General features: G+C 44.3%; 1 protein-coding gene across 3 annotated transcripts in view; it reads right to left on the bottom strand.

Moving 5' to 3' along the window:
• Nucleotides 1-25,602, bottom strand: part of vegfc (vascular endothelial growth factor c) — a 242,824-nt gene that overhangs the window by 44,701 nt on the left and 172,521 nt on the right. The gene's annotated exons all lie outside the window — the stretch shown is intronic.

The raw sequence follows: 25,602 nt of genomic DNA, 5'->3' as shown, positions 1-25,602 counted from the left end.
GACTTTTTTTAAACCAATTTAAATGTGACCTAGTTTTGTTTTACACTCATGGATAATCTGAGTGGAAATCTGAAGAAGCAAATCATTGACTTGAACAAGTGAGGAAAGTCACTTGGAGACAATTCAAACTTTTTCAGATCTTAAAATCAACTGTGCAAACAACTGTGAACTGTTACCAACTGTAAGTATAAAGTTTATGGCACTGCCACAATCAAGAGGGAAAACACAAGTTATCACCTGCAGCTGAGAGACAATTAGTCATGATGGTGAAGAGTCAACCAAGAATAACCAAAAAGTTGCTCTGCAATGAATTAGACTGGACCACAGTAAAGTGTGTTTTACATCGCCAAAGGCTGAGAGGCTGCCACGCAAGAAGGAAGCTCTTTCTCTAGAAGAAGCATGATAAGGCTTGACTGAAGTTTGCTGCTGATCAGATAGACAAAAAAGGCCTTCTAGAGGATAATTCTGTTGCTAGAAGAAACAAAAATTGAGGTATTTTGCCACAATGACCAAAAATACGTTAAGAGGAGAAAAGGAGAGGCCTTCAACCTCAAGAATGCCAAACCTACCATCAGGCATAATGGTGACAGTATTATGCACTGTGGCCATTTTAGTGCCAGTAGAAGTGCTGCTTTAAACAAAGTGAGTGGAATAATGAAAAAAGATGATTACATCCACCTTATTTACGGAAATCTAAAATCATTGGCCACAAGGTTGATCTTGGATGTAGTCAGGTGTTCTAACAAGACAATAAATCCAAACACACATCAACAGAGGTGAAGAAAGAAGAATTAAGGTTTTAAACTTCAACCCCATCAAGAACTTGTGGGCTGTGATGAAGAAACAAATCTGTGACAGATAGCCAACCAATTTAGTTCAAATGCACCAGTTACAAATTCTGCCAAAAGGAATGGTCAAAGATACAATCAGATGCTTTCCAAAAGCTTGTGGATGACTACCAAAAGTATTTGAGGTGAAAATGGTCAAATGGCATTTTTCTAAATATTGGAATTGTTTGTTGTAAATGTATATTTTTGACGAAGCAGATTTTGTCATAGTTCCATAAGACTTGTAATATACTAATGAACCATAATGCATTATTGCTTTCTGTGACACAGGCAAGTATGCTTTTAGATCATTAAAAATAAAGAGCTGTAGAAGTAACTGGAAACTCAAGACTGCCATGATATACACTACGTGGTCTTTACAAGTGTATGTAAACTTTACTTCACAACTGTAGATGTGAACTGGTAAACACAGCGTTGTATTTAGAATCATATATTTTGTTTCTTTAACAGAAACAAGAAAACAGAGCTAAAAGGGAGGAATACCAAAATTAGACATCACTCCAAAGGAAGAATAACATTACTTCACAGCAGCGTCATATGTAAAAAAGCATCTGCTAGCTAACAATTTCTCTGGTTCTAACCCGAGTTTCTGGGTGAGGCCAAGAATCTTTTGAAGTACCCTCATGTCAGCTCTCTGGATATAATAACAATAATAATAATAACTTTATTTATAAAGCGCTTTCCATCAAAGTGCTGTACACAGAAATAAAAACAGATAAATAAAAACAATAAAAACAGAACAATAAAAAGACATCAGTAGAACAAACAATTTAGGATTCATATGTAAGAGAAAACAAGTGGGTCTTCAGCTTAGTTTTAAATACATTAATGGACGATGCCTGCCTGATTTCAGCAGGCAGACTGTTCCACAATGTAGGTGCCCAGAAAGAAAAAGCCCGTTCCCCTACCGTCTTTTTACAGACCTTCGGGATATTCAGAAGTCCAGTCCCCTGAGAACGGAGAGCCCGAGTGGGGACATACAGATTCAGCAGGCTGGATAAATAAGACGGGGCAATTCCATTAACAATTTTTTAGGTTAGTAGCAGCATCTTAAAGTCTGCTCTAACATGAACTGGTAGCCAATGCAGAGAGGCCAGCACTGGAGTAATATGCTTGTATTTACTTTTTCTGGTCAGAACGCGAGCTGCTGCGTTCTGAACCATCTGCAGACCATGAAGGCTCTTCATTGGCAGACCCGATAAAAGGACATTGCAATAGTCCAACTGTGAGGAAACAAAAGCATGAATTAGGACCTCAGCATCCTGAAATGACAGACTTGGTCTGATTTTAGAGATATTTCTCAGGTGAAAAAAGGCTGATCTGGTCACCTCTTTAATATGGAATTTAAATGAGAGGGTTTTATCAAAGAGAACACCAAGATTCTTAACTCTGTCTTTACAATGAATAGCACAGTCATCCAAAGACAGAGTAAAGTCATCAAGCAGAGGATTAACACTTTCAGGTCCAATCACCATCATTTCAGTCTTGGCAGAATTCAGGAGCAGGAAATTTGTTGATAGCCAGCTTCTAACAGCTAAGAGACAGGCCTGGAGTTTATCAGTGTCAAAAACACTTTGAGGGACCAAAGGCATGTATAGTTGTAGGTCATCTGCATAGCAATGAAAAGAAATCCCAAAGGAGCACAAAATTTGACCCAAAGGTGTCAGATAAAGGGAAAACAACAGGGGTCCTAGGACAGACCCCTGCGGTACGCCATGTCTGACAGCACAGGACTCTGAGAGCATGTTGGTAAAGAAAACACTGTGAGATCTCTATGACAGGTAAGACCTCAACCATTTCAGCACCTGGCCTGAGATGCCGAAATAATTCTCCAGTCTGTCCAGTAGGATGCCGTGATCCACCGTATCAAAAGCTGAGCTGAGATCCAACAACAACAGAACAGATGATGGCTTTGAGTCAGCAGCTAGAAGCAAATCATTCACCACTTTAGTCAGCGCTGTTTCTGTGGAATGATTTGCCCTAAAAGCTGACTGAAGAGGCTCAAAAAGATTATTTAATGACAAATATTTCAATAGTTGAGTTGAAACCACTTTCTCAAAAACTTTTGACAAAAAAGACAGGTTTGACACGGGCCAATAATTAGTAAGGGAGTCAGCATCCAGGCCAGGTTTCTTCAATAAGGGTTTAACAATTGCAGATTTAAAACAAGCTGGGAAAACTCCAGTGGAAAGCGATATATTGAGGATATATAACACATAATGTGGACCAAAGCTCTTTAATAACCCACGCTGGCAGAGGATCAAGAGAGCAGGTTGTACACCGAGCCGCCATGACAACCTTGGTGAGGCTTTCCAAAGAAACAGGCTCAAAATTCAGGAAACCAGGTTTGTCAGTTACAGACTGAGGAATTTTAGTTCTAATATCCTCTACCTTGTCATTAAAATACAACAGAAAATCATGGGCACACAGATCAGAGCTGCTAATAACTTGGTGGTCTTGAGTGAGTTTAGAAACCGTGTCAAATAGCAGTCTAGAATTGTGCTTGTTTTCCACAATTATCACTGATAAAGCTGTAAAGAGGAATCACAAAAGGACAGAGGATTTTTCTGTTTAATTGCAATTGCTTTCCATGAGTGACCTGACCTTTGTGTGTTCTTCCATGCTGCTGCACTTGATATATAATTTCATCTCCTGTGATTTTCAAAAGCATTTCATTTTCATCTTCTTGAGATATTTTCTGTCATAGTCATTTAGTATCTAGTATTCATGTTGGCATATACTTCCTTACTCCCTTACTAACTGCAATCTCACGAGATTAAAGATACTCACTGCACAAACGAAAAAGCTTGGCAATAAGTTTCAGCTGTCAGTTGGTCTTCAACTTCACATCTAAAAACAACAGATTCCACATTAAAATGGCTGTTACGATCCAACCTCGAGGGGTTGGCTGGATGCTACAGAATAACCAGATGTTGTTGGTTTAGGTAAAGGGATTTATTGCTTAGTGGCAAAAGGAACATAAAAGTGACAATGAACACAATACTGGTGAGTGTTGCTAAATCAAAGAACGGAATAAAACAAAACGAAGGCTAATAGAGTTCCCAAATTATCTAAACCCAAAACAAAACAACTGAACCCCCTAGCCAAACACAACTACATCAGCAACACCCACCACCAGGAACAAAAACTAATACAAAATGTGCACAAAAGAACCAAAAGCTGCAATTTAAGCTGAATATTGTAGTTTAGGCTGAATATTGCACTTTAAGCTGAATACTGTAGTTTAGACTGAACACTGCAATTCAAGCTGAATATTGTACTTTTGTAACCTGGCAATAGCCAGATTAATAATTGTGTAGTGCTTGATAGTACTCCACAATATCAATCTGGGACCGCTCCATGTAAATCCGTTCGGAGGAAAGAGGCACGGATTGGACAATGCAACAGTATGTCCCGCCTCTGACAGGTTTGTTTTTAGCCAATCGCGGGATCTTCACAACGAGCGGAGCCAATTGGTAGATTAACCCTTTAAGCTTCAGTCAATTCCAGCCGTTTTCAGTACAAAAAAATTGCTAATATTCTATTTTTAAATAAAAAAAATACAAAAAATACAGGGAATATTGGACGCACATCGTGAGGTGCGTTTCCTTGAAAACGACCGATTCGTGGATTTTATACCGACTTCAGGACATGTTTTGGACAAAATAGTTTACTGGCTTGTGTTGTCTGGATGTAAAAGGTTGGATTATGGCCGTTTTTTGTGGAATCTTTTTTTCTGTGTGTAATAATGAACCCGGAAATGTGAGTCGCGCTGTGTGCGTTGAAGCCGTGTATAGAGATTGGATGGATGAATATTTGTTTTTGTCAGACAAATGTGTTTTTCTCACCCGCTGTGGTAATCACATCTGAAAGTGGTTTATACCGGCGGATTCATGAGAATCTAAGCTTTCTATCGGCGTATAGTGTTTGTATAATCGGGTTTGCAGCCGTCGGACATTCTTGAAATTCCTATGCAAATTAGTAGGTGTACCGCCGGCGGTACACCTACGATGCACTGAAGCGTAAAGGGTTAAACTCTTACCAAAACCCGTTGGTAAAAAAGCACAAACATCTTTACCATCCAGAAATGCGCAAAGAGCCTCTCGTTGTTCTTCCTTCAAAGAAGCGATACGAGATTCGGCTAAAACTGACTTAATAGCAGCATCTATACGATCGTTGTCCTCCGTTGCCATGTTTGTTTTGACCTACTGGCGCTTGGTGTCGTCTAGAGTGCTGTCGTCTTCACACCCGGATATCCCGCCCCACACACGAATACTGCTGCGTGATTGGCCCGTGCCAACTTGGCTCTGTCCGAACAGTGAAAGCGGGAGCGGTACAAGATGCTTTCTTGAGAGATTTGTGAACTCACAAATATCGCGAGAAATCAACTTGCTGGCAAGGTTAGTACTTTTGACTGCAAACTGCAATTTAAGCTAAATATTGTAGTTTATCCTGAATATTGTGGTTTAGGGTGAATACTTTAGCATAATATTGCAGTTTAGACTGAATATTGTAGATTAAGGTTATTTTTTTAATTTTGGCTGAATATTGTAGTTTAAGCTGAACAATGTAGTTTAGACTGAATACTGTATTTGAGGCTGAACACTGTAGTTTACCCTGAATACTGTAGCTTAAGCTAAATACTGTAGTTTAAGTTGAATACTGTAGTTTGAGCTGAATATTGTAATTAAGGCCGAATACTGTAGTTCAGAGAATTTTGTGTTTCTGCACCTCAGCCTTCACTGATGGCCATCATGGGGAGGGGCTCCCACCTCCAGCTGCTGTGCTGCTGTCTCCGATCTTCACTTCTGCAGTAACCTGTCCTTCCCCCACCTTTTAGTTTAGCATGTTTGATTAAGTGATGAATGTTGTAAGTAGTTAAACTTTAAGAGAGGGACTTTACTGTTAACATGCAGATTTGACAGTTAATTCAGTGATAATGTGAGTTTCCAGCTCTTCAGCCAGTAAACAGTGTGTATACATGCTGAGGTGAATGCTAAGGTTTAGGGTGAATATTATGGGTAGATTTCTGCTGCTTCTTAACTGGTGGCTGATGGCTCAAGCTGCTGTCCCTCCAGTCGTCACTTCTCTACACTTCTGCAGTAACATGCCCTTCCCCCACCTTTCAGTTTAACATGTTTCATTGAGTTTTTAAGTTTAAAAAAGCAAAACTTTTGAATGCACAGCTTTAACTCATAGCTAAGTATGTTCATCCTGCAGTATTGTTACTGTGACTTCACTAAAAAAAAAATCCAATAATGATAAATGGTGTAAGTAGTTAAACTTTAAGAGAGGGACTTTACTGTTAACATGCAGATTTGACAGTTAATTCAGTGATAATGTGAGTTTCCAGCTCTGCAGCCAGTAAACAGTGTGTATACATGCTGAGGTGAATGCTGAGGTTTAGGATAAATATTGTGGGAAGACTGCTGCTGCTGCTTCAGTGGTGGCTGATGGCCCATCAAGGGGAGGGGCTCCCCCCCCCAAGCAGCTGCTGCTTGGGGGGGGGCTCCTCCCCCCCAGCTGCTCTGCTGCTGCCTCTCCAATCTTCACTTCTGCAGTAACTTGACCTTCCCCCACCTTTCAGTGTAACATGTTTGATTTAGTTTTTTTGTTTTAAAAAGTAAAACTTTGGAATGCACAGCTTTAACTCATAGCTGATTATGTTCATTCTGCAGTGCTATGACTGTTACTTCACAAAAAAAAAATCCAACAATAATAAATGGATATAAGTAGTTAAACTTTACTTTGAGAGGGATTTTACTTTTAACATGCATATTTGACAGTTAATTCAGTGATAATGTAAGTTTCCAGCTCTGAAGCTAGTAAAAAGTGTATATACATGCTGAGGTAAATTCTAAATTTTAAGGTGAATATTGTGAGCAGTTTCTGCTGCTCGTCCCATCAAGGGGAGGGGCTGCCCCTCGCGCACCTGCACTGCCGATTTCAGGGTGAGGCCCCTCCCCCCAGCCTCCATGATCAGAAACGGGGCCTGCACGGATATTCGGTGAGGAACAACCTGCAGGAGTAACGCCGAAGAGGACACTTGCGGAATTTAAACTTTTTCAATCAGGAGTGAAAGGCGATTTTCACAAACAGCGTGTAAAGGTAAGACTGAAAGCTGAGATTTCTGTTTTTAGTCATCTGTCGCTGCTGTTTATGTGCCACTATTTTCCATTGAAGGTTTTCTACTGTTTATGTATTTAGCAGCTCTGAATGAACTATGAAGACAGTTTAGCGTAGTCAGGCTTTATCTGTGGAATTCGACTCGATAAAAACTAAACCCTTGGTCAGAGATAACAGCTACGAAGGTGGTTTTCAACTTTCTTTGTTAGCTTAGACTTTCTGCTTCAAACTAGTCCACACACATAAGAACGTTCAAGGAGAGGAGATGCTTGTATATTAATCAGCGCCACTTTTCTGCTGTTTACGGTATTTAGCAGTTCCAAGGACTGAACTATGAAGGCAGTTTAACACAGGTTTTATGTGTGGAATTCGACTCGATAAAAACTAAAGCCTCGGTCACAGATAACAGCTATGAAGGTGGTTTTTAACTTTCTTTCTTAACTCAGACTTTCAGCTTCAAACTAGTCCACACACATAAGAATGTTCAAGGAGAGGAGATGCTTCTATATTAACCGGCGCCGCTTTTCTTCTGTTTACGGTATTTAGCAGCTCCGAGTGAACTATGAAGGCCGTTTAGCATAGTCAGGCTCAATTTGTGGAATTCGGCTCGACAAAAACTAAACTCTCGGTCAGAGTTAACAGGTATGAAGGTGATTTTCAACTTTCTTTGTTAGCTCAGACTTTCTGCTTCAAACTCCACACTCAAACAGCAGCATTTAACGCATCATTTGACTCATTTTCTGCACTAAATGAACCGATGCTTTTCAGCTGCCTCAGTCAATAGGTTGTTTTAAGACCAATGAAGAACAGAAACATTTATACAAATAAAAAGTTGCAACTGGAAATGATGTAAGAGGAATGGTGGTCTCAAGTCATTAACGCTTCAAAGCATCAAATTTACACACAGTGCATTAGCGCAAATAGCAGGAAGAGGAAGCGTCAACGAGCCTCCCTTTAAACTTGCGTTGAAAGTGTGAATTTGGAACGTTCTACCAGTTTTTGACTTGCGTTGGTAAACCCAGTAAAACCAGAGTTATGATTGGCTGGAGTGCTTGGCTGGACGTCTGACGTTACGGTGAGTGTATTGCGTCATTTCCGGTTTTAGCGTGCTGTTAGCATGGCTTCTGCCTCTTCCTCTCCCTCTCTCTCCTGCTCAGTGTGCCACATGTTTAGTTATTCCTCTGCCTCCTTTAGTGATAACGATATGTGTAATAAGTGCAGCCTTTTTGTAGCTCTGGAGGCGAGGCTCTCCGAATTGGAATCGCGGCTCCGCACCATGGAAAATAACCCGCTAGCAGCTAGCCCACTAGCAGCTCGCCAGGCCCCCTTAGCTGGTGCGGACCGCAATAGCTTAGCTGCTAGTGTAGCATCTGTTAGCCGTCCCTTAGCAGCTCCCGAGCAGCCGGGAAGCCAGGGTGGCTGGGTGACAGTTCGTAGGAAAAATAGTCCTAAACTCAAGCCCGCTGTCCCGGCCCACCGCAAACCACTTCATGTTTCTAATCCTTTTGCCCCGCTCAGCGACACACCCGCTGAGAAACCAACTCTGATCATTGGCAGCTCTATAGTCAGAAATGTGAAGCTAGCAACACCAGCGACCATAGTTAAATGCCTCCCAGGGGCCAGAGCGGGCGACATAGAAGCAAATTTGAAACTGCTGGCTAAAGGATAATCGTAAATATAGTAAGATTATTATACACGTCGGCGGTAACGACACCCGGTTACGCCAATCGGAGGTCACCAAATCGGTGTGTACTTTCGCCAAAACCATGTCGGACTCCGTAGTTTTCTCTGGAGCCTTGCCTGATCTGACCAGCGATGACATGTTTAGCCGCATGTCGTCGTTTCGCCGCTGGTTGTCTATGTGGTGTCCATCAAAAGACGTGGGCTTTATAGATAATTGGAGCTCTTTTTGGGGAAAACCTGGTCTGATTAGGAGAGATGGCATCCATCCCACTTTGGCTGGTGCAGTTCTAATTTCTAGGAATATGGCTGATTTTATTAGTACTCCTAAAGCATGACAACACAGAGTTAAGACCAGGATGCAGAGCTGTATTTTTACACACCTCTCTGCAGTTTCCTCATAGCTGTCACCCTCCAGTAATTCAGTTAGCTTTATTGAGACTGTGTCTGTCCTCCGACCACCAAAATTCAATAAATTAAACAAATCAAAAATATACAAAAGAAATAGTAACCATAAAAATGTAATAAAAATTAATACCACTATTTCATCAGAACAAAGAAACAGGACAATTAAATGTGGTTGGTTAAATATTAGATCTCTCTCATCTAAATCTCTGCTAGTAAATGAGTTGATAACTGATCACCAGATTGATTTGTTCTGTTTGACTGAAACCTGGTTGCAGCAGGAAGAATTTGTTAGCCTAAATGAATCAACTCCCCCTAGTCATATTAACTGTCATATTCCTCGAATCACAGGCCGAGGAGGAGGAGTAGCAGCAATCTACCATTCTAGTTTAAAATTGAACCAGAGACCTAACCCTGATTACAGCTCATTTGAAAATCTCACTCTTAGTCTCTCTCATCCAAATTTGAAAGCTCAGAAACAGTTTTAATTGTTGTTATATATCGTCCAGAGCCCTAGAGATAGTAAGAGTTGCGACACTCCCATAGGGTGCCATTGTACGCTTTCTTCCAGTCTACTTCCGGGTTGTGGAGGCTTGTTTAGTTCCAAGCACCGCTTCGACAGTGATAGACACCGTTCATTTGCACTGCAGGTCGTTGAGTATATGTGGAGGTAAGTTGATGAAATGCCTACCTCTTTTGAATTGTCAACTGCCTATATTTTATCAGAGGCTCTTTATGATGCACATGCTGAGCTTTATTTGTATTTGCGCAGCGTAATTATATATATTTTTTATCTTGGTAGACGACCGAATTTCTGCTACTTTTTTTTAGCTCGACTCTGCTGTTAGCTGTGAAGTTATCTCCTGGGATATATTGACGGATTAATTGTTGATGAGTCGCTACCTCTTTTTAATTTTAACGTCTTTATATTATATCAGAAGCCCTTTGTGGTGCATTCTGTATTTGTGAATATTGGCAGATGACCGACTTTCAGACATTGCCTTGTGCTTGTTAGCTCTTCTTTGAAAGCTACCGAGCTACATCGCTACCTCTTTTTAATTGTCAAGACTACGTCCTTTATATGAGACCCTTTATAATGCATAAACTTATACTTGTAAGTATTTAACAAATATATTTATTAATATCTATCGTATCTATCTATCCACCAGTATCCCGAGAGCCCTCACTGAAGACACGAAGGCCCTCATTGTTTCTCCCATTGTCAATAAAACATACTATTTCATTCATCAAAGCATAATGAGTTGTTATTCTTGAATATATATATTTTGTGTATGTCTTAAAAATGGTTATAGTGAGTCAACTCCTGCCTCATCAGAAGTGGCTGGACACTATCTGCTGAATGGACTGTTGTTAATCTGCTTTTCAATAACTCTACGGGTAAGTGAATCAGAGAAATATAGACATTGTCTGGAAATACAATAATCCAGCTGGGCAAAAATTAACATCTTCAATCAGCTTACATTTCTGTGTAAAAGTCGATTTTCCATGCTAACACGAATGTGAAACATTCCCTCCAAAACCCCAAAATGTCACAGTTCCGCTCCTCTGTCCTGTCTGTTTGGTTGTCTCCCATCCTCTCCTCTGCCCTGTCTCTGTCTGGTTGTCTCCCGTCCGCTCCTCTGTCCTGTCTGTCTGTTTGTCTCCCATCCTCTCCTCTGCCCTGTTTGTCTGGTTGTCTCCCATCCGCTCCTCTGCCCTGTCTCTCCCCTACAGCTCGGTGCCTGAGTGGAGTCTAGCTCCTCAAGCTGACTCCACTCAGGTAATCAACTACCTGCACGGCTCCCGGACAGCTGACGATCATTCACTAACGACTCACCTCTGCAATAAAGACCGGCTCAGCCTTCCACTCCCTGCCAGAGCGTTAAACAAGAACCACGCAGTTCGGTTTGCTCTCTAGCCCCCTTCACGATCTGTTTTTGAGTTTCTGCCAACTTCTAACCTTGTTTTCTCCTGCCTCCCTCAGTTCAGCTGTCCGGGATCCCACGCCATTCTCCTTCCCCTCCGGCTCTCCCCGACAAACCTTCACCAGTTTCTCCTGCCTGGACCCCCACTCCTGCCTGGACCCCCACTCCTGCCTGGACCCCCACTCCTGCCTGGACCCCCACTCCTGCCTGGACCCCCACTCTTGCCTGGACCCCCACTCCTGCCTGGAACCCCCTGCTCCTACACCCTGGTTTTCCCCCACCTAGCCACCATTTTCACCCCCTACAATAAACCACTTGCATTCAGCCAGCCCTGGAAGTGTGGTTTTCTGCTCGGGTCCACCTGCTCAGTTCGTGACAGAACGCTCTGGCCAACAAACGGACCCGGAAAGCACTACCAGGGTTTGGACCAACCCTCTCCTCTCACAGTCGCTGCCAACCCTGCAACCGGATTCCTTCTGCTCTGCCCCTCACCTCATCTCCGGACCCTACAGTTCCCATGGCAGGTTATGACACATCCTCTCCCTTCTGGGGAACCCGTTGGGCAATAAAACTGCCTTCCAAGAGGCACCATGGTTCCCTGGGTTCTGCCTCAGCGAGACCGCACTCCGGCCCTCCGTCTCCAGTCCACACGGGAGCCATCTTTTGACCTCTGCTCCCCAGAACCGGACCCCGACCTCTGCTCCCCAGAACCGGACCCCGACCTCTGCTCCCCAGAACCGGACCCCGACCTCTGCTCCCCAGAACCGGACCCCGACCCAGACCCCAGTTCCACCAACTGAGGACCCTGACTCCCTGCCCTGGACCCAGGGCTCCTCCCTTGTAGTTCTCTTCTCCTGTTTGGAGAACAGCATATACTTCAATGCATTACGCGATCTACATGATGAGTGGAGGAAAGATCCCAGGGAGGAGACTGTGGCCCAGGGCCTTCGACTGGCGGTTCAGCGACCTGGTCTGATTAATTTCTACCCGACTACATTCAGCAGTTCCTGGACAGCCCCGTCACACTTCCCCATGGCAGCCACTCGCCTCCAGTTCCCGCGGTGGTCGACGCGCCGCCTCCAGTTCCCGCGGTGGTCGACGCGCCGCCTCCAGTTCCCGCGGTGGTCGACGCGCCGCCTCCAGTTCCCGCGGTGGTCGACGCGCCGCCTCCAGTTCCCGCGGTGGTCGACGCGCCGCCTCCAGTTCCCGCGGTGGTCGACGCGCCGCCTCCAGTTCCCGCGGTGGTCGACGCGCCGCCTCCAGTTCCCGCGGTGGTCGACGCGCCGCCTCCAGTTCCCGCGGTGGTCGACGCGCCGCCTCCAGTTCCCGCGGTGGTCGACGCGCCGCCTCCAGTTCCCGCGGTGGTCGACGCGCCGCCTCCGGCCCCCAGGGCTTCGGCTGCCTGCGAAAGGCTTAAGGCCTTCCCTCTGGCTCCGCCCCCGGAGGACCCGCCGGACCCGGCTCCGCCCCCGGAGGACCCGCCGGACCCGGCTCCGCCCCCGGAGGACCCGGCCCCCGGGCCGTCCGCCGGAGCGGCCCCTCTGCCCTGTCCGGCCCCCGGGCCGTCCGCCGGAGCGGCCCCTCTGCCCTGTCCGGCCCCCGGGCCGTCCGCCGGAGCGGCCCCTCTGCCCTGTCCGGCCCCCGGGCCGTCCGCCGGAGCGGCCCCTCTGCCCTGTCCGGCCCCCGGGCCGTCCGCCGGAGCGGCCCCTCTGCCCTGTCCGGCCCCCGGGCCGTCCGCCGGAGCGGCCCCTCTGCCCTGTCCGGCCCCGGGCCGTCCGCCGGAGCGGCCCCGCCTGTCTGTCAATCCCCAGGACCGTCCTCTGGAGCAGTCTATACTGGCTTTACCGCCTTCGGACCGTCCCCCGGAGCGGTCCCTCCGGCCCACTCATCCCCAGCCAGTCCGACCTACGGTCCGCCCGCCGGAACGGACCCTCCGCCTACCGGAACGGACTCACCGGTCCACTCATCCCCAGCCAGTCCGACCTACGGTCCGCCCGCCGGAACGGACCCTCCGCCTACCGGAACGGACCTTCCGCCCCACTCATCCCCAGCCAGTCCGTCCTCCGGAGCGGACCCTCCGCCCTGTCCATCCCCGGCCTGTCCGTCCTCCGGAGCGGACCCTCCGCCCTGTCCAGTCCCCGTCCTGCCCTGCTCTCAGTCCGGTCCAGTCCCCGTCCTGCCCTGCTCTCAGTCTCAGTCCGGTCCAGTCCCCGTCCTGCCCTGCTCTCAGTCTCAGTCCGGTCCAGTCCCCGTCCTGCCCTGCTCTCAGTCTCAGTCCGGTCCAGTCCCCGTCCTGCCCTGCTCTCAGTCTCAGTCCGGTCCAGTCCCCGTCCTGCCCTGCTCTCAGTCCGGTCCAGTCCCCGTCCTGCCCTGCTCTCAGTCTCAGTCCGGTCCAGTCCCCGTCCTGCCCTGCTCTCAGTCTCAGTCCGGTCCAGTCCCCGTCCTGCCCTGCTCTCAGTCTCAGTCCGGTCCAGTCCCCGTCCTGCCCTGTTCTCAGTCTCAGTCCGGTCCTTTCCTTCGCTCAGCCCAGTCCAGTCCGGTCCGGTCCTTTCCTTCGCTCAGCCCAGTCCGGTCCGGTCCGGTCCTGCCCTCAGCCCAGCCCAGTCCGGTCCGGTCCTGCCCTCAGCCCAGCCCAGTCCGGTCCGGTCCTGCCCTCAGCCCAGCCCAGTCCGGTCCGGTCCTGCCCTCAGCCCAGCCCAGTCCGGTCCGGTCCTGCCCTCAGCCCAGCCCAGTCCGGTCCGGTCCTGCCCTCAGCCCAGCCCAGTCCTAGTTCGGTCCCTCTCCCATTTCTCTCCCTCCCGTCCCTCCTGTCGTTTCGGTCCCTCCCGTCCTTCCCTCCCTCCCGTCCCTCCTGTCGTTTCGGTCCCTCCCGTCCTTCCCTCCCTCCCGTCCCTCCTGTCGTTTCGGTCCCTCCCGTCCTTCCCTCCTGTCTGTTCCCCTTGTTTTCTGCCCTTCCTGTCCTTTTGGTCCCTTCTGTTCCGTCTGGTCCCTGTGTCTGTATGCGTGTCTCTGTCTGCTCCTTGGTTGCCCCGGTAGGTTTGGTTGGGTCCATGGGGCGCCGGGAGGCGCCCGTTGAGGGGGGGTACTGTCACAGTTCCGCTCCTCTGTCCTGTCTGTTTGGTTGTCTCCCATCCTCTCCTCTGCCCTGTCTCTGTCTGGTTGTCTCCCGTCCGCTCCTCTGTCCTGTCTGTCTGGTTGTCTCCCATCCTCTCCTCTGCCCTGGTTGTCTCCCATCCGCTCCTCTGCCCTGTCTCTCCCCTACAGCTCGGTGCCTGAGTGGAGTCTAGCTCCTCAAGCTGACTCCACTCAGGTAATCAACTACCTGCACGGCTCCCGGACAGCTGACGATCATTCACTAACGACTCACCTCTGCAATAAAGACCGGCTCAGCCTTCCACTCCCTGCCAGAGCGTTAAACAAGAACCACGCAGTTCGGTTTGCTCTCTAGCCCCCTTCACGATCTGTTTTTGAGTTTCTGCCAACTTCTAACCTTGTTTTCTCCTGCCTCCCTCAGTTCAGCTGTCCAGGATCCCACGCCATTCTCCTTCCCCTCCAGCTCTCCCCGACAAACCTTCACCAGTTTCTCCTGCCTGGACCCCCACTCCTGCCTGGACCCCCACTCCTGCCTGGACCCCCACTCCTGCCTGGAACCCCCCGCTCCTACACCCTGGTTTTCCCCCACCTAGCCACCATTTTCACCCCCTACAATAAACCACTTGCATTCAGCCAGCCCTGGAAGTGTGGTTTTCTGCTCGGGTCCACCTGCTCAGTTCGTGACACAAAAGTGTCTTTAATATGTCACCTTACGGCTCAAAATGTAAAACTGACATTTACATACATACTCCAATGAATTAATAATCAAACAAGTACTTGGAGGTGTGATTTTATTCCTTTTTTACCGTGAAATCGCCGCTCTCAGTCCCATAGAAGGAAATGACAGCGCTGCCTGTTTGGAACTATTCAGGCTTACATGAACCACGTGACCGCCCCGCTGCGAGAGCATGAGTGTCGCAACTCTTACTATCTCTAGGGCTCTGATATCGTCCTCCTGCTCCTTATTCTGAGTTTTTATCTCAATTCTCAGACTTTTTATCTGAATTAGTGCTCAGTTCAGACAAAGTTGTTATTGCGAGTGACTAACATTCATGTTGACATAGACAGTGACAGCCTTACAACAGCTTTTAATTCCATATTAGACTCAATTGGGTTTTCTCAACATGTAAATAAACCAACTCATAGTTTTAATCACACTCTTGCCCTTGTCCTGACTTATGGCATAGAAATTGAAGAGTTAACAGTATTTCCCCAGAACCCTCTTCTTTCTGACCATTTTATAACATTTCAATTTAAAGTAAAGGATTGTATAGCAGCTGAGAACAAATATTACAGTAGATGTTTATCTGACAATTCAGTTACTAAATTTAAGGAAATAATACCCTCTCTGTTTACTTCTGCAACATTTACTGAAAAATCAGAAGGCAAATATTATAATTTTAGCCCCACAGAAGTGGATTATGTTAATAATGCTTCAGCCTCACTGCGTACAACTCTTGATAGTGTTGCACCTGTAAAAAAAGAAAGTTATATCTCAGAGAAGACTTGCTCCTTGGTATAATTCCCAGCTGCGGACTTTAAAGCAGGCATCCCGAAAGCTGGAAAGAAAGTGGTATTCCACTAATTCAGAGGAAGTGTATGTGGCTTGGAAAAATAGTCTAGTTTTCTATAAAAAAACACTTCATAATGCCAGGACAACTTATTATTCATCTTTAATAGAGGAGAACAAGAACAACCTTAGGTTTCTCTTTAGCACTGTAGCCAGGCTGACAAAGAGTCAGAGCTCTGTTGAACCTTGTATTCCTTTAGCTTTAACCAGTAAAGACTTCATGAGCTTCTTTACACATAAAATAGTTATGATTAGAGAAAAAAATCATCTGGCCCTTCCTACAAATGTCACAGATGCTTTTGAATTGACTGTTAGACCTGATGAATATTTAGAATTATTCACTCCTATATGTCTCTCTGAACTATTTTCAACAGTTTCTACATCCAAACCATCAACATGTCATTTAGATCCTATCCCAACTAGACTCTTCAAGGAGATTTTACCTTTAATTAATTCTTCAATGTTAGATCTGATTAATCTCTCTCTAGTAACAGGCTATGTACCACAGGCTTTTAAGGTTGCTGTCATCAAACCTTTGCTTAAAAAGCCCACTTTTGATCCAGATGTGTTAGCTAACTACGGACCAATATCCAACCTACCATTTCTCTCTAAAATTCTGGAAAGAACAGTTGCAAATCAATTATGTGAACACTTACAAAGGAATAACTTGTTTGAAATGTTTCAGTCAGGCTTCAGAGTGCATCATAGCACAGAAACGGCTCTGGTGAAAGTTACTAATGACCTTCTCATAGCATCAGATAATGGACTAGTCTCTATACTTGTTTTGTTAGATCTTAGTGCAGCGTTTGACACATTCGACCACAATATTTTATTACAGCGTCGAGAACATTTAATTGGCGTTAAAGGGACAGCACTGGACTGGTTTAAATCCTACTTATCAGACAGGTTCCAGTTTGTGCATGTCAACAATGACTCTTCTGAGCATACTAAAGTTAATCATGGAGTTCCTCAGGGTTGTCTTAGGACCGATACTTTTCACATTATACATGCTTCCTTTAGGCAATATTATTAGGAAGCATTGTATTAATTTCCATTGTTATTCAGATGACACAAAATTGTATTTATCTATGAAGCCAGATGAAACTGATCAGCTAACTAGACTGCAAGATTGTCTTAAGGACATTAAAACCTGGATAATTTTTAACTTCCTACTGCTAAATTCAGTCAAAACTGAAGTCATTGTATTTGGCCCCAAACATCTTAGAAACTCGCTTTCAAAGCAAATAGTTACTCTGGATGGCATCACATTGGCCTTCAGTACTACTGTGAGGAATCTTGGAGTTATTTTTGACCAGGACATGTCCTTTAACTCACACATAAAGCAAGTCTGTAGGACTTCCTTTTTTCACCTGCGTAATATTGTAAAAATCAGGAACATCCTGTCTCAGAGTGATGCAGAAAAACTAGTTCATGCTTTTGTTACTTCCAGGCTTGACTATTGCAATTCCTTATTATCGGGTTGTCCAAATAGTTCTCTCAAACATCTACAGTTGATCCAAAATGCTGCTGCGAGAGGACTGACAGGAGTTAGCAAAAGAGATCATATTTCCTCTATACTTGCTTCTCTTCACTGGCTTCCTGTTAAATCCAAAATAGAATTTAAAATCCTTCTTCTGACATATAAAGCTCTTAATAACCAATCTCCATCATATCTTAAAGATCTGATAGTACCATATTAATCTAGTAGAACTCTTCGCTCTCAAACTGCAGGCTTACTTGTAGTTCCTAGAATTTCTAAAAGTAGAATGGGAGGCAGAGCCTTCAGTTATCAAGCGCCTCTCCTGTGGAACCTGCTCCAAGTTTGGGTTCGGGAGGCAGATACCCTCTCTATTTTTAAGACCAGGCTTAAAATGTTCCTTTTTGACAAATCGTATAGTTAGGGCTGACTGGGTGAGCCGGAGGGGTTCGGCTTGTGTCTTCATTGCACAGCTGACTCCCTCTTGGACGTCCCTTCGTTTTGCCCCTAGTCATGCTGCTATAGGCCTATAGGCTGCTGGAGGACTTCTCTTGATGCACTGAGCCCTTCTCTATCTACCTTTACATTTAATATGTATACCGTTATTGCATTACATTCATTCTGTTTCCCCCTGTGTTATTTCTCCAAGTGTCCCTGGTTCCAGAGCTGGATGCTTCAGATCTGCGGTCGATGTTCCACCAACTGGTCTAATCTCCACCATGTCAACTGTGGGATGCTGCTGCTGACCTTCCTCCAGCCCTCCGCTTCCAGCTGCCCTTTTCCACCAGTCAACTCTGCATTGCCCTCACGATACTTTGAGCCATTTTTGCTGAAATTTGTGTTTCTCCATTTCCCAGCTCTCCTCCACCTGGTCCAGCCTGCCGGCCACTTTAAAAACATGCAGTTTTTGGAAAAGTGTACCCAACTAGCTGGAACAATTATCGCAATGCTTCGGCATGTTTACCAGATGCACATATCTGACAAATCGCAGTCTATAATATATTATTGTCAATTATTTTCTTGAAAACTGCAGAAAGAAATTTTAATGCCACTGACAATCAAATTTAATGATTTTTAATGCCATTTAAGGCCCTAATTTTTGCAAAATCAACTTAATGACAATGCTTTTTAATGCCCTGCAGAAACCCTGCTGTATTTCTGCTACAACAGCAGAGATGAAATTAAAGGTGATAAATAGAACTAGTGAATACTAAGAACAGAGAATAATAAACTGCTGAAATAATTGGTCCGTCCTGTAAGTTAAAGTTAAACAGGAAGTGGTTCACTGAGGATGTCGTCCATTCAGTCTCCTTCACAACCAGATGAGGTTTTCTTTCTGTTGGCTTCACTCAGAAGATCCTCACAGTGAACATGAGACACCTGAGATGAAGACAGACATCACAGCATCAGCATCAGAGGTTCATTTTAAAGTATCCCGAAAGATTTCCTGTTTCATATAATTTTCCAAGCACTGAAAGACAGAAAGGCCTGCAGTCACTTTAGGGGAGAGGATTTTATGATCCAGCTTCTCTGTGCTGCAATTTAAATGTAATAACTGCAGTGTTCATCATTATTTTGGACATATTCTGGGAGATTATTTTTCTCATCTGCACTAAGATGTACTACAACATGTGAATCTGTCATTAAACAATGTTAATCATTAGAGAGTAGATTTACTGTTTTCTCCAGCTTAACTTCAGAGACTCAGCAGATATTCAGGACTACTGACAACACAGAACCTTAACCTTACCGTTTAAATCACATGTAGGTTTTCTAAACGTTACATTCATGTGAACCAGCGTCTCCACTGACAGTTTTATTAACTAAATGTACCACATTAGACTGACACAACACACTTCAGCTGTTAACATGAAACACAACACAAACATCGTTACCTTAATGCTACGTTAGCTTTAATCAGGCTACAACTGAGCAGCGAGCTTGGTTAGCATCACTAATTTACATTAAAGCTAATATTTACTGGATGCTAACTTTCTTCTCTGGTCAGCACACACTGAAATAAATTCCACCAACATCTGGACTGCATGGCACACATTATATTTAACACTAAAGTTGCATATGAAGTGCATTAAAAGCGGCACCAATAAGAAAATAAACATTTACTTACTGAACTTTCAGTGTCTGCTGGTAGAATCAGCCGAAGGTAGAAAACTGGTTAAAACCAGCCAACGGACAGGAAAACTGTCTGTGGAAAAGATTCTGCTTCTCCACCGATAAATAAACCACCAGTGACCATATCAGAATTAATCCAATACAGGAGAGCAGAGTCTCAGCTACATCCTCCAGACTGTCAGTCATTCCAGACGAACTGTCAATCAAGTAATCACGCCCCTTGCATTGCAAAACTTAATAAATAAATAATCAAAATTAATTTATTTTAAGATCGGCCACTTGAGCTCTCATTTTGACCATGAAAACTAATGAAAAAAAAACCATTTATATACAGTCTATGCACCGTACTCTGTTTGGCTCCACCCTTGCTGATGACCACTTCCGGTCTCAGAAAATGAAAAACAGGTCTTTTTTCGTTTCTGTCTCTTACTGATTTTATTTTTTGTTATTGTAAATATAAAATGAAAATCAAAGCATTTTTCAAATTTCATATGTCCCTTGTTGATCATGAAAAGGAAAAACGCCTTGTATTTCCATTTTAGTTTTTGTATTTTAAAACAAAAATCAAATAACCACTCATTTTTTGTTTTTCAATACCTGTTTTAGAACGGAAAATCCAATTACCAAAATATACACGGACCGTATATATCACTGACATATCAGTGACTTCACTGACAGGCAAGTGCGTCAGTTTGTTTTTAAAAGTGGGGAGGATGGAGACCACAGCACTTTGAGAAAATGTCAAAGAACGGCGGCAAAATGCCACAGGCTGGGCTTGAACTCACAACCACCACACCAAAGGCAGAGGTTCAACCTGTTGAGCTATCGGTACATGCTGGTAGAGGGGTCTGTGGGCCGCTATAATACTAATTCTCCCGGGCCGAAATTTTGCCCCTGCACGCCTCTGGTCGGAGCTTCCACTTGGTACAGGCACAAATTTAGCATCTGCACGTTTTTTTTTAACCTCACGAAGGTGTGCTGCATGTCTGTGCAACTCTCGGCCGAGTGCGGATGGTGCGTTCAGGAGTGTCAGAATTTTCTATACTGCTGAAAATAACTGGGTTTACAACAGCTTACATGTCAAGAATTTGAATGTGTTGGAGACAAAATGACCCCTGACAAAAAGCGGGGGGGACACATCCCCACCGTCCCCCCCTAAACTGACGCCTATGCTGACAGGGGAAGTCAAAAACACACATGTTTGTTTTTCTATACCGGTGGGGACTTACCATTGACTCCCATTCATATCTAACTCCTAACCCATATCCTAACCCTAACCTTAACCATCACCAAATCAATGCCTAACCCTAAACAAACGTTTTTGCACTTTTACATTTTTTATTAACAACAATATGGCCAAGAAAACGGTGTTGCCACCCGTGGGGACCTCATTTTAGGTCCCCACCGTAAGACAAGTCCCCACCTTTATAGCAAATAGTCAGGTCAAAGTCCCCACCTGTATAGCAGAAACAAGTACATTGAAATAACATTGATCTCACACACACACACACACACACACACACACACACACACACACACACACACACACACACACACACACACAATATGTGTGTGTGTGTGTGTGTGTGTGTGTGTGTGTGTGTGTGTGTGTGTGGTTAAAGACATGCTTCTATTTTTGTCCTCCCTCTTGACCTACATTATTGACCCTTTATACACTGCAGAGGATGAGGAATCATTTTGTGTTCTGTTGTTTTTCAGATGGAGGTTCAGACCTTTCATCCCCCCAAAAAAGACATGAGTCCTACAGTAAGGATGGGAATTCACATGCAGATGATGAGTGGCATAGAATTTATTATCAAAGTTCATTGTACAATGAAAACATTAAGCCTATAGATTTACTGTCTTTGGCTAATTTACCATACATTTTGTTTTTCCGCATGTACACTCAGTTGTACATCAAGTCTACATACCACAGCTCAGCTCACTGTTCTGTTGTCTAGTACTCGTTTCATTACACTGAGCATGCAATGTACACTGACAGTCATTAAAAACTTTGAGACCATATGTGAGGGGAATGTGCAGTTTGCCCAGTCTTAACCTCCTGCCATGATAAGCCAGTTGAAGGACTCCAGACAAATAAACACCTTGATCAAAGAGTGTTTCTTAGCATAGTAACCATAGACTGTATATAGAGATGGACGTAGCAACTGGCTCCAAAAATGAAGCCCACCCGGAAGTGTCAAAAACTTGCAATATCACACCGTCCGCTAGGGTTGGCTCCAAAAAGCCTTTTCTCCATAGACCCCAATTCATTTTTGGAAAAAATAAAATTTGATAGACTGATTTTCTACAGCTCAGGATTTTTTCCCCGTTAGTTTTCGTGGTCAAAATGAGAGATCAAGTGGCCGATCTTAAAATAAATCAATACTGAATTATAAATAAATCATTAAAGTTGGTGGAGCCAGGGGGCGTGGCTATACTTGATTGACAGTCTGGTCTGGTGTGGTCTGGCATGATTGACAGATCCTTTAGGGTGAGGCTTTCAGCAGGCTTATTCCGTGGAACCTGACTTTCATCCACATTTAGATTAAGTTGTCCTCTAATCATTGTTATTTTCCACAGGTTTCCAGTTTGTTGACTTGTTATTATTAGTTGTCGTTCACTGTAGCCATGGCTTGTTCCTCCGTTAATTGCACTAACAGACCCTCAAAGGGTTCCGTTATCCAGTTTTTCCGGTAAGTAAATGTTTGCGTTTCATATGCAATTTTACCATTAAATATGATGTGTACAGTGTACCCCAAAAATCGGTCTTTTTTCTGAGGTGTCGTGGCTTAAAAAAATACATTCGGCATCGATGCACCTTGCTAATTATGCTAGCTACCCGCCGAGTGCTAGCTTTAGCCGACGTCTCATCTCGGTTAGCTATCCCAGAGGAAACAGGAGAGGGGGGAGAAAAGCAGATGGGAAAAGGGATATTTGGGGATGTCAGGTGGGAAGGATGGGGGTGAGGAGGGAGCCCTGACACCCATTCTGTTGTATGTAATAGTTGACGCTGCAACGCTTGCTATGCAAACAGCGGCAGCTGACTCTCGCCCGTGTGTTTTAGTTAGACCGATACATGCGGCAGAAGTGTAATGTGTTAATGTAATTCACGGCATTACTGTAAGCTAATTAAACAATGAGGAGGACACCCTTATAGCTTCACGTTGGTAACGTCTAAATTCTTTCAATGTGGTTGGGTTGACACGATAATGTCAGGTTTCTACGTTGTCAGTCGTTGATGCGTGTTACTTTCACACATTTAAATTATTGTGACATTCTAGCTATAGCCCATAGTCCTATGCTGAACTATAGACTCTTTATTTTACAGTCTATGTGATGAACTGGTGCAGTGTAAACCTATCAAGGCTCTGTAGGGATAACATATTGCAACGCTTTTCCTACATTTTACAAAAATATCTTCAGTCCACAAGAGGATTGATGTGTCCTTTTAAATCATGCAAACAGGCTGATTACTGGTCAATTTAATGTCCTCCTGTAATCTAGAAGACTGATTGCTTTGCTGTATGATTATTCCTATGCTGTAAATGTGGAATTTCTGGGTGCCATGGTCTTTATTGTTACTTTACATTACAGATCCAAGTGCTCTTGTTAAATAATGTACATTTCCCTCCTTTACAGATGTAGTTCTTGTTACTTTCCATTACTTTTTGGATTCCTGAAAAGTGTTCATTTAACCAGACTTGACGTAACACCAAATTATTACAAATATCAAAAACTTTGTTGTTATACACATCATTCTGGAATGTTTGGTCTGAATGCACAGCAGTAAAGTATTTTTCTAACAGATTTCCTTTAGGTGAAGATAACAGGCTGAAGCAGTGGTTGGTGAACATGAGGAGACAGAAGTGGACTCCGTCAAAGACGTCACGGCTGTGCAGTGTGCACTTCGAGGAGGATCAGTTCTTCAAGGGTTTGACGGTAGGCATATACATTTTTTTATGCAGTACTTCAATAGTAGATTTTCTACATTGAACAATATGAAATGGTAAGAGTGGCTGAAATACAATACCTGAGAGGGGGTAACTTTTATAATATTTTAATCTGCATGTGTGGATAGTGATATTTATTAAAATCATCATGTACTCGTTAGATGTCCATGATCATGATGCCACCCTTTTTCAGTTTACTTCCAAGTGCCATAATTCAGCCCGATCTCACGAGGATTCGTGAAACTGTCACGTAAGTTTTAGTTTCGGTTTCGTGCGCACCAACACGATTTCGTCATGTTTTTCGTGCCGCTCACCACGAAATGCGCACCAATGTATTTTAAACGGCGGACTTTTCGTGCCACCCAGAACGTATTTCAAACGAATGTGTGTATTATATTTTTAATGTAAAACCATGGCGAATCCAACGCTATATTTTGCATGACATCGTCCCTAACCATAACCCTAACCATAACCATAACCCGGTGGTACACTTACCTTTTTTTTTTTTTTTTTTTTTTTTTTTTTTTTCCCCCAATTTGCATAGGAATTTCAAGAATGTCCGGCGGCCAGCGGCCGCAAACGCGATCACACAAGCAGTATACGCCGATGGACAGCTTAGATCGTCATGAATCCGCTGGTATAAACCACTTTCAGCTGTGATTACCACAGCGGGTTTCGTTGTGAGCAACACGAAAAACATTTCGTGGTGAGCGGCACGAAAAACATGACGAAATCGTGTTGGTGCGCACGAAAAAGAAACAAAAAATTTACGTAACAGTTTCACGAATCCCCGTGAGACCGTGTTGCATAATTTGGTGGGCTTGAAGTATAATGTTTTAGTCAGAATAACAAAATGCAAAACAACTTGATAAGCAGGGGAAAAAAACTTTAATTTTTATCACAACCTAATTTCTGATGGTTTCTGTATTCTCTAATAGGGCAAAAGGGGACTGAAGGACACTGCTGTGCCCACCATTTTCAGCTTTCCTTCTCACCTCCTCAAAAGCAAAGCACCTGCTAGAACCACAAGAACCAAGAAGGTAAGTATGGCTGTGGAGGTAAGTGACAGTTCAGGTTCCGCTCCTAGTCATATTGTTCAACCACATGGTGGTGATAGCATCACTGAGTGTACTGTAAGCACCCTTAGAAACTGTTGGGCTTGATCATAACTATCAGCAGCAATTGCTTGTGGGCTCTGATCACAGCTACATTGTTTCTGAGTCTCCTAGAACACTCAAACGTAAAGCAGATATACTACAGGATCGGCTAGGTGTGGCTCGCAAAAAACTGAAGTTGAAGAGTCAGCAGACTAGGAGAATGAAATCCAAACTCTTGTCTTTGAAAGAGCTGACAACTGTTCTTTTGAAAAAGAACGTGCTGCTCTTTTGGATTCAATAAATGATGTTCCCAGACACATTCTGATTAGAATTCAAAACCAAAAAAAAAAAAACAGCAGCATTTTCTGAAGAACTGAAACAGTTTGCGACTACACTGCACTTCTACTCTCCAAAAGCATATGACTTTGCCTGAGAGAAGTTCAATTTTGCTTTGCCGCATTCTCAAACAATTTGTAGATGGTACAGCAGCATTTCAGCAGATCCTGGATTTACTGTTGCATCATTCATGGCTCTGAAAAGTCATGTCTCTGAAAGAAGGAAAGAGGGAAAGGAAGTCATCTGCTCATTGATGATAGATGAAATGTACATTCACCAGCAAATTGAATTTGGAGGGGATCAAATTCATGGCTACGTTGACATCGGTGCTGGTGAAATAGAAAACACTGTAGCCACACAAGCATTAGTTCTCATGGTTGTAGCCATCAATGAGTCCTGGAAGATCCCCATTGCCTACTTCCTCATCAGTAGCTTGACTGGAACAGAGCAAGCCAACATAGTCCGGGAGAGCCTCCGACGGCTTCATGCTATTGGAGTTCAGGTTGTCTTGTTAACATGTGATGGACCCTCGCAAAATTTTCCAATGATTGAAGAGCTTGGTGCAAAAATTGGCATCACAAACATGAAACCTCATTTTCTCCACCCAGAGGATCAAACAAAAAAAGTGCACGTGCTCTTGGATCCATGTCACATGTTGAAATTAGTTAGAAATGCATTTTCAGCAGCTGAGGTGTTAGAGACAGAAGATAGGAAACAAATCAGATGGCAGTATATTGAAGAGCTGCACAAACTACAAGAAAAGGAAGGTCTGCGGTTTGGCAACAAGCTGAAAATGGCACACATTATGTGGCGACAGCAAAAACACCTATTCTCGGCTTCATTGCCTGTGGTAGAAGTGTGCTCAACATCTATGAAGATCTTGTGGAGAGTCCCAGTGCACCATGCAGATACCTTCTGACGTACAAGCAGAGTCAAGATCACCTGGAGTTATTCTTCTC

The sequence above is a fragment of the Acanthochromis polyacanthus genome, chromosome 3 (genome assembly GCF_021347895.1).
Source record: "Acanthochromis polyacanthus isolate Apoly-LR-REF ecotype Palm Island chromosome 3, KAUST_Apoly_ChrSc, whole genome shotgun sequence".
NCBI classification, from domain to species: domain Eukaryota; kingdom Metazoa; phylum Chordata; class Actinopteri; family Pomacentridae; genus Acanthochromis; species Acanthochromis polyacanthus.
This window is presented reverse-complemented; position numbering and strand designations above follow the sequence as displayed.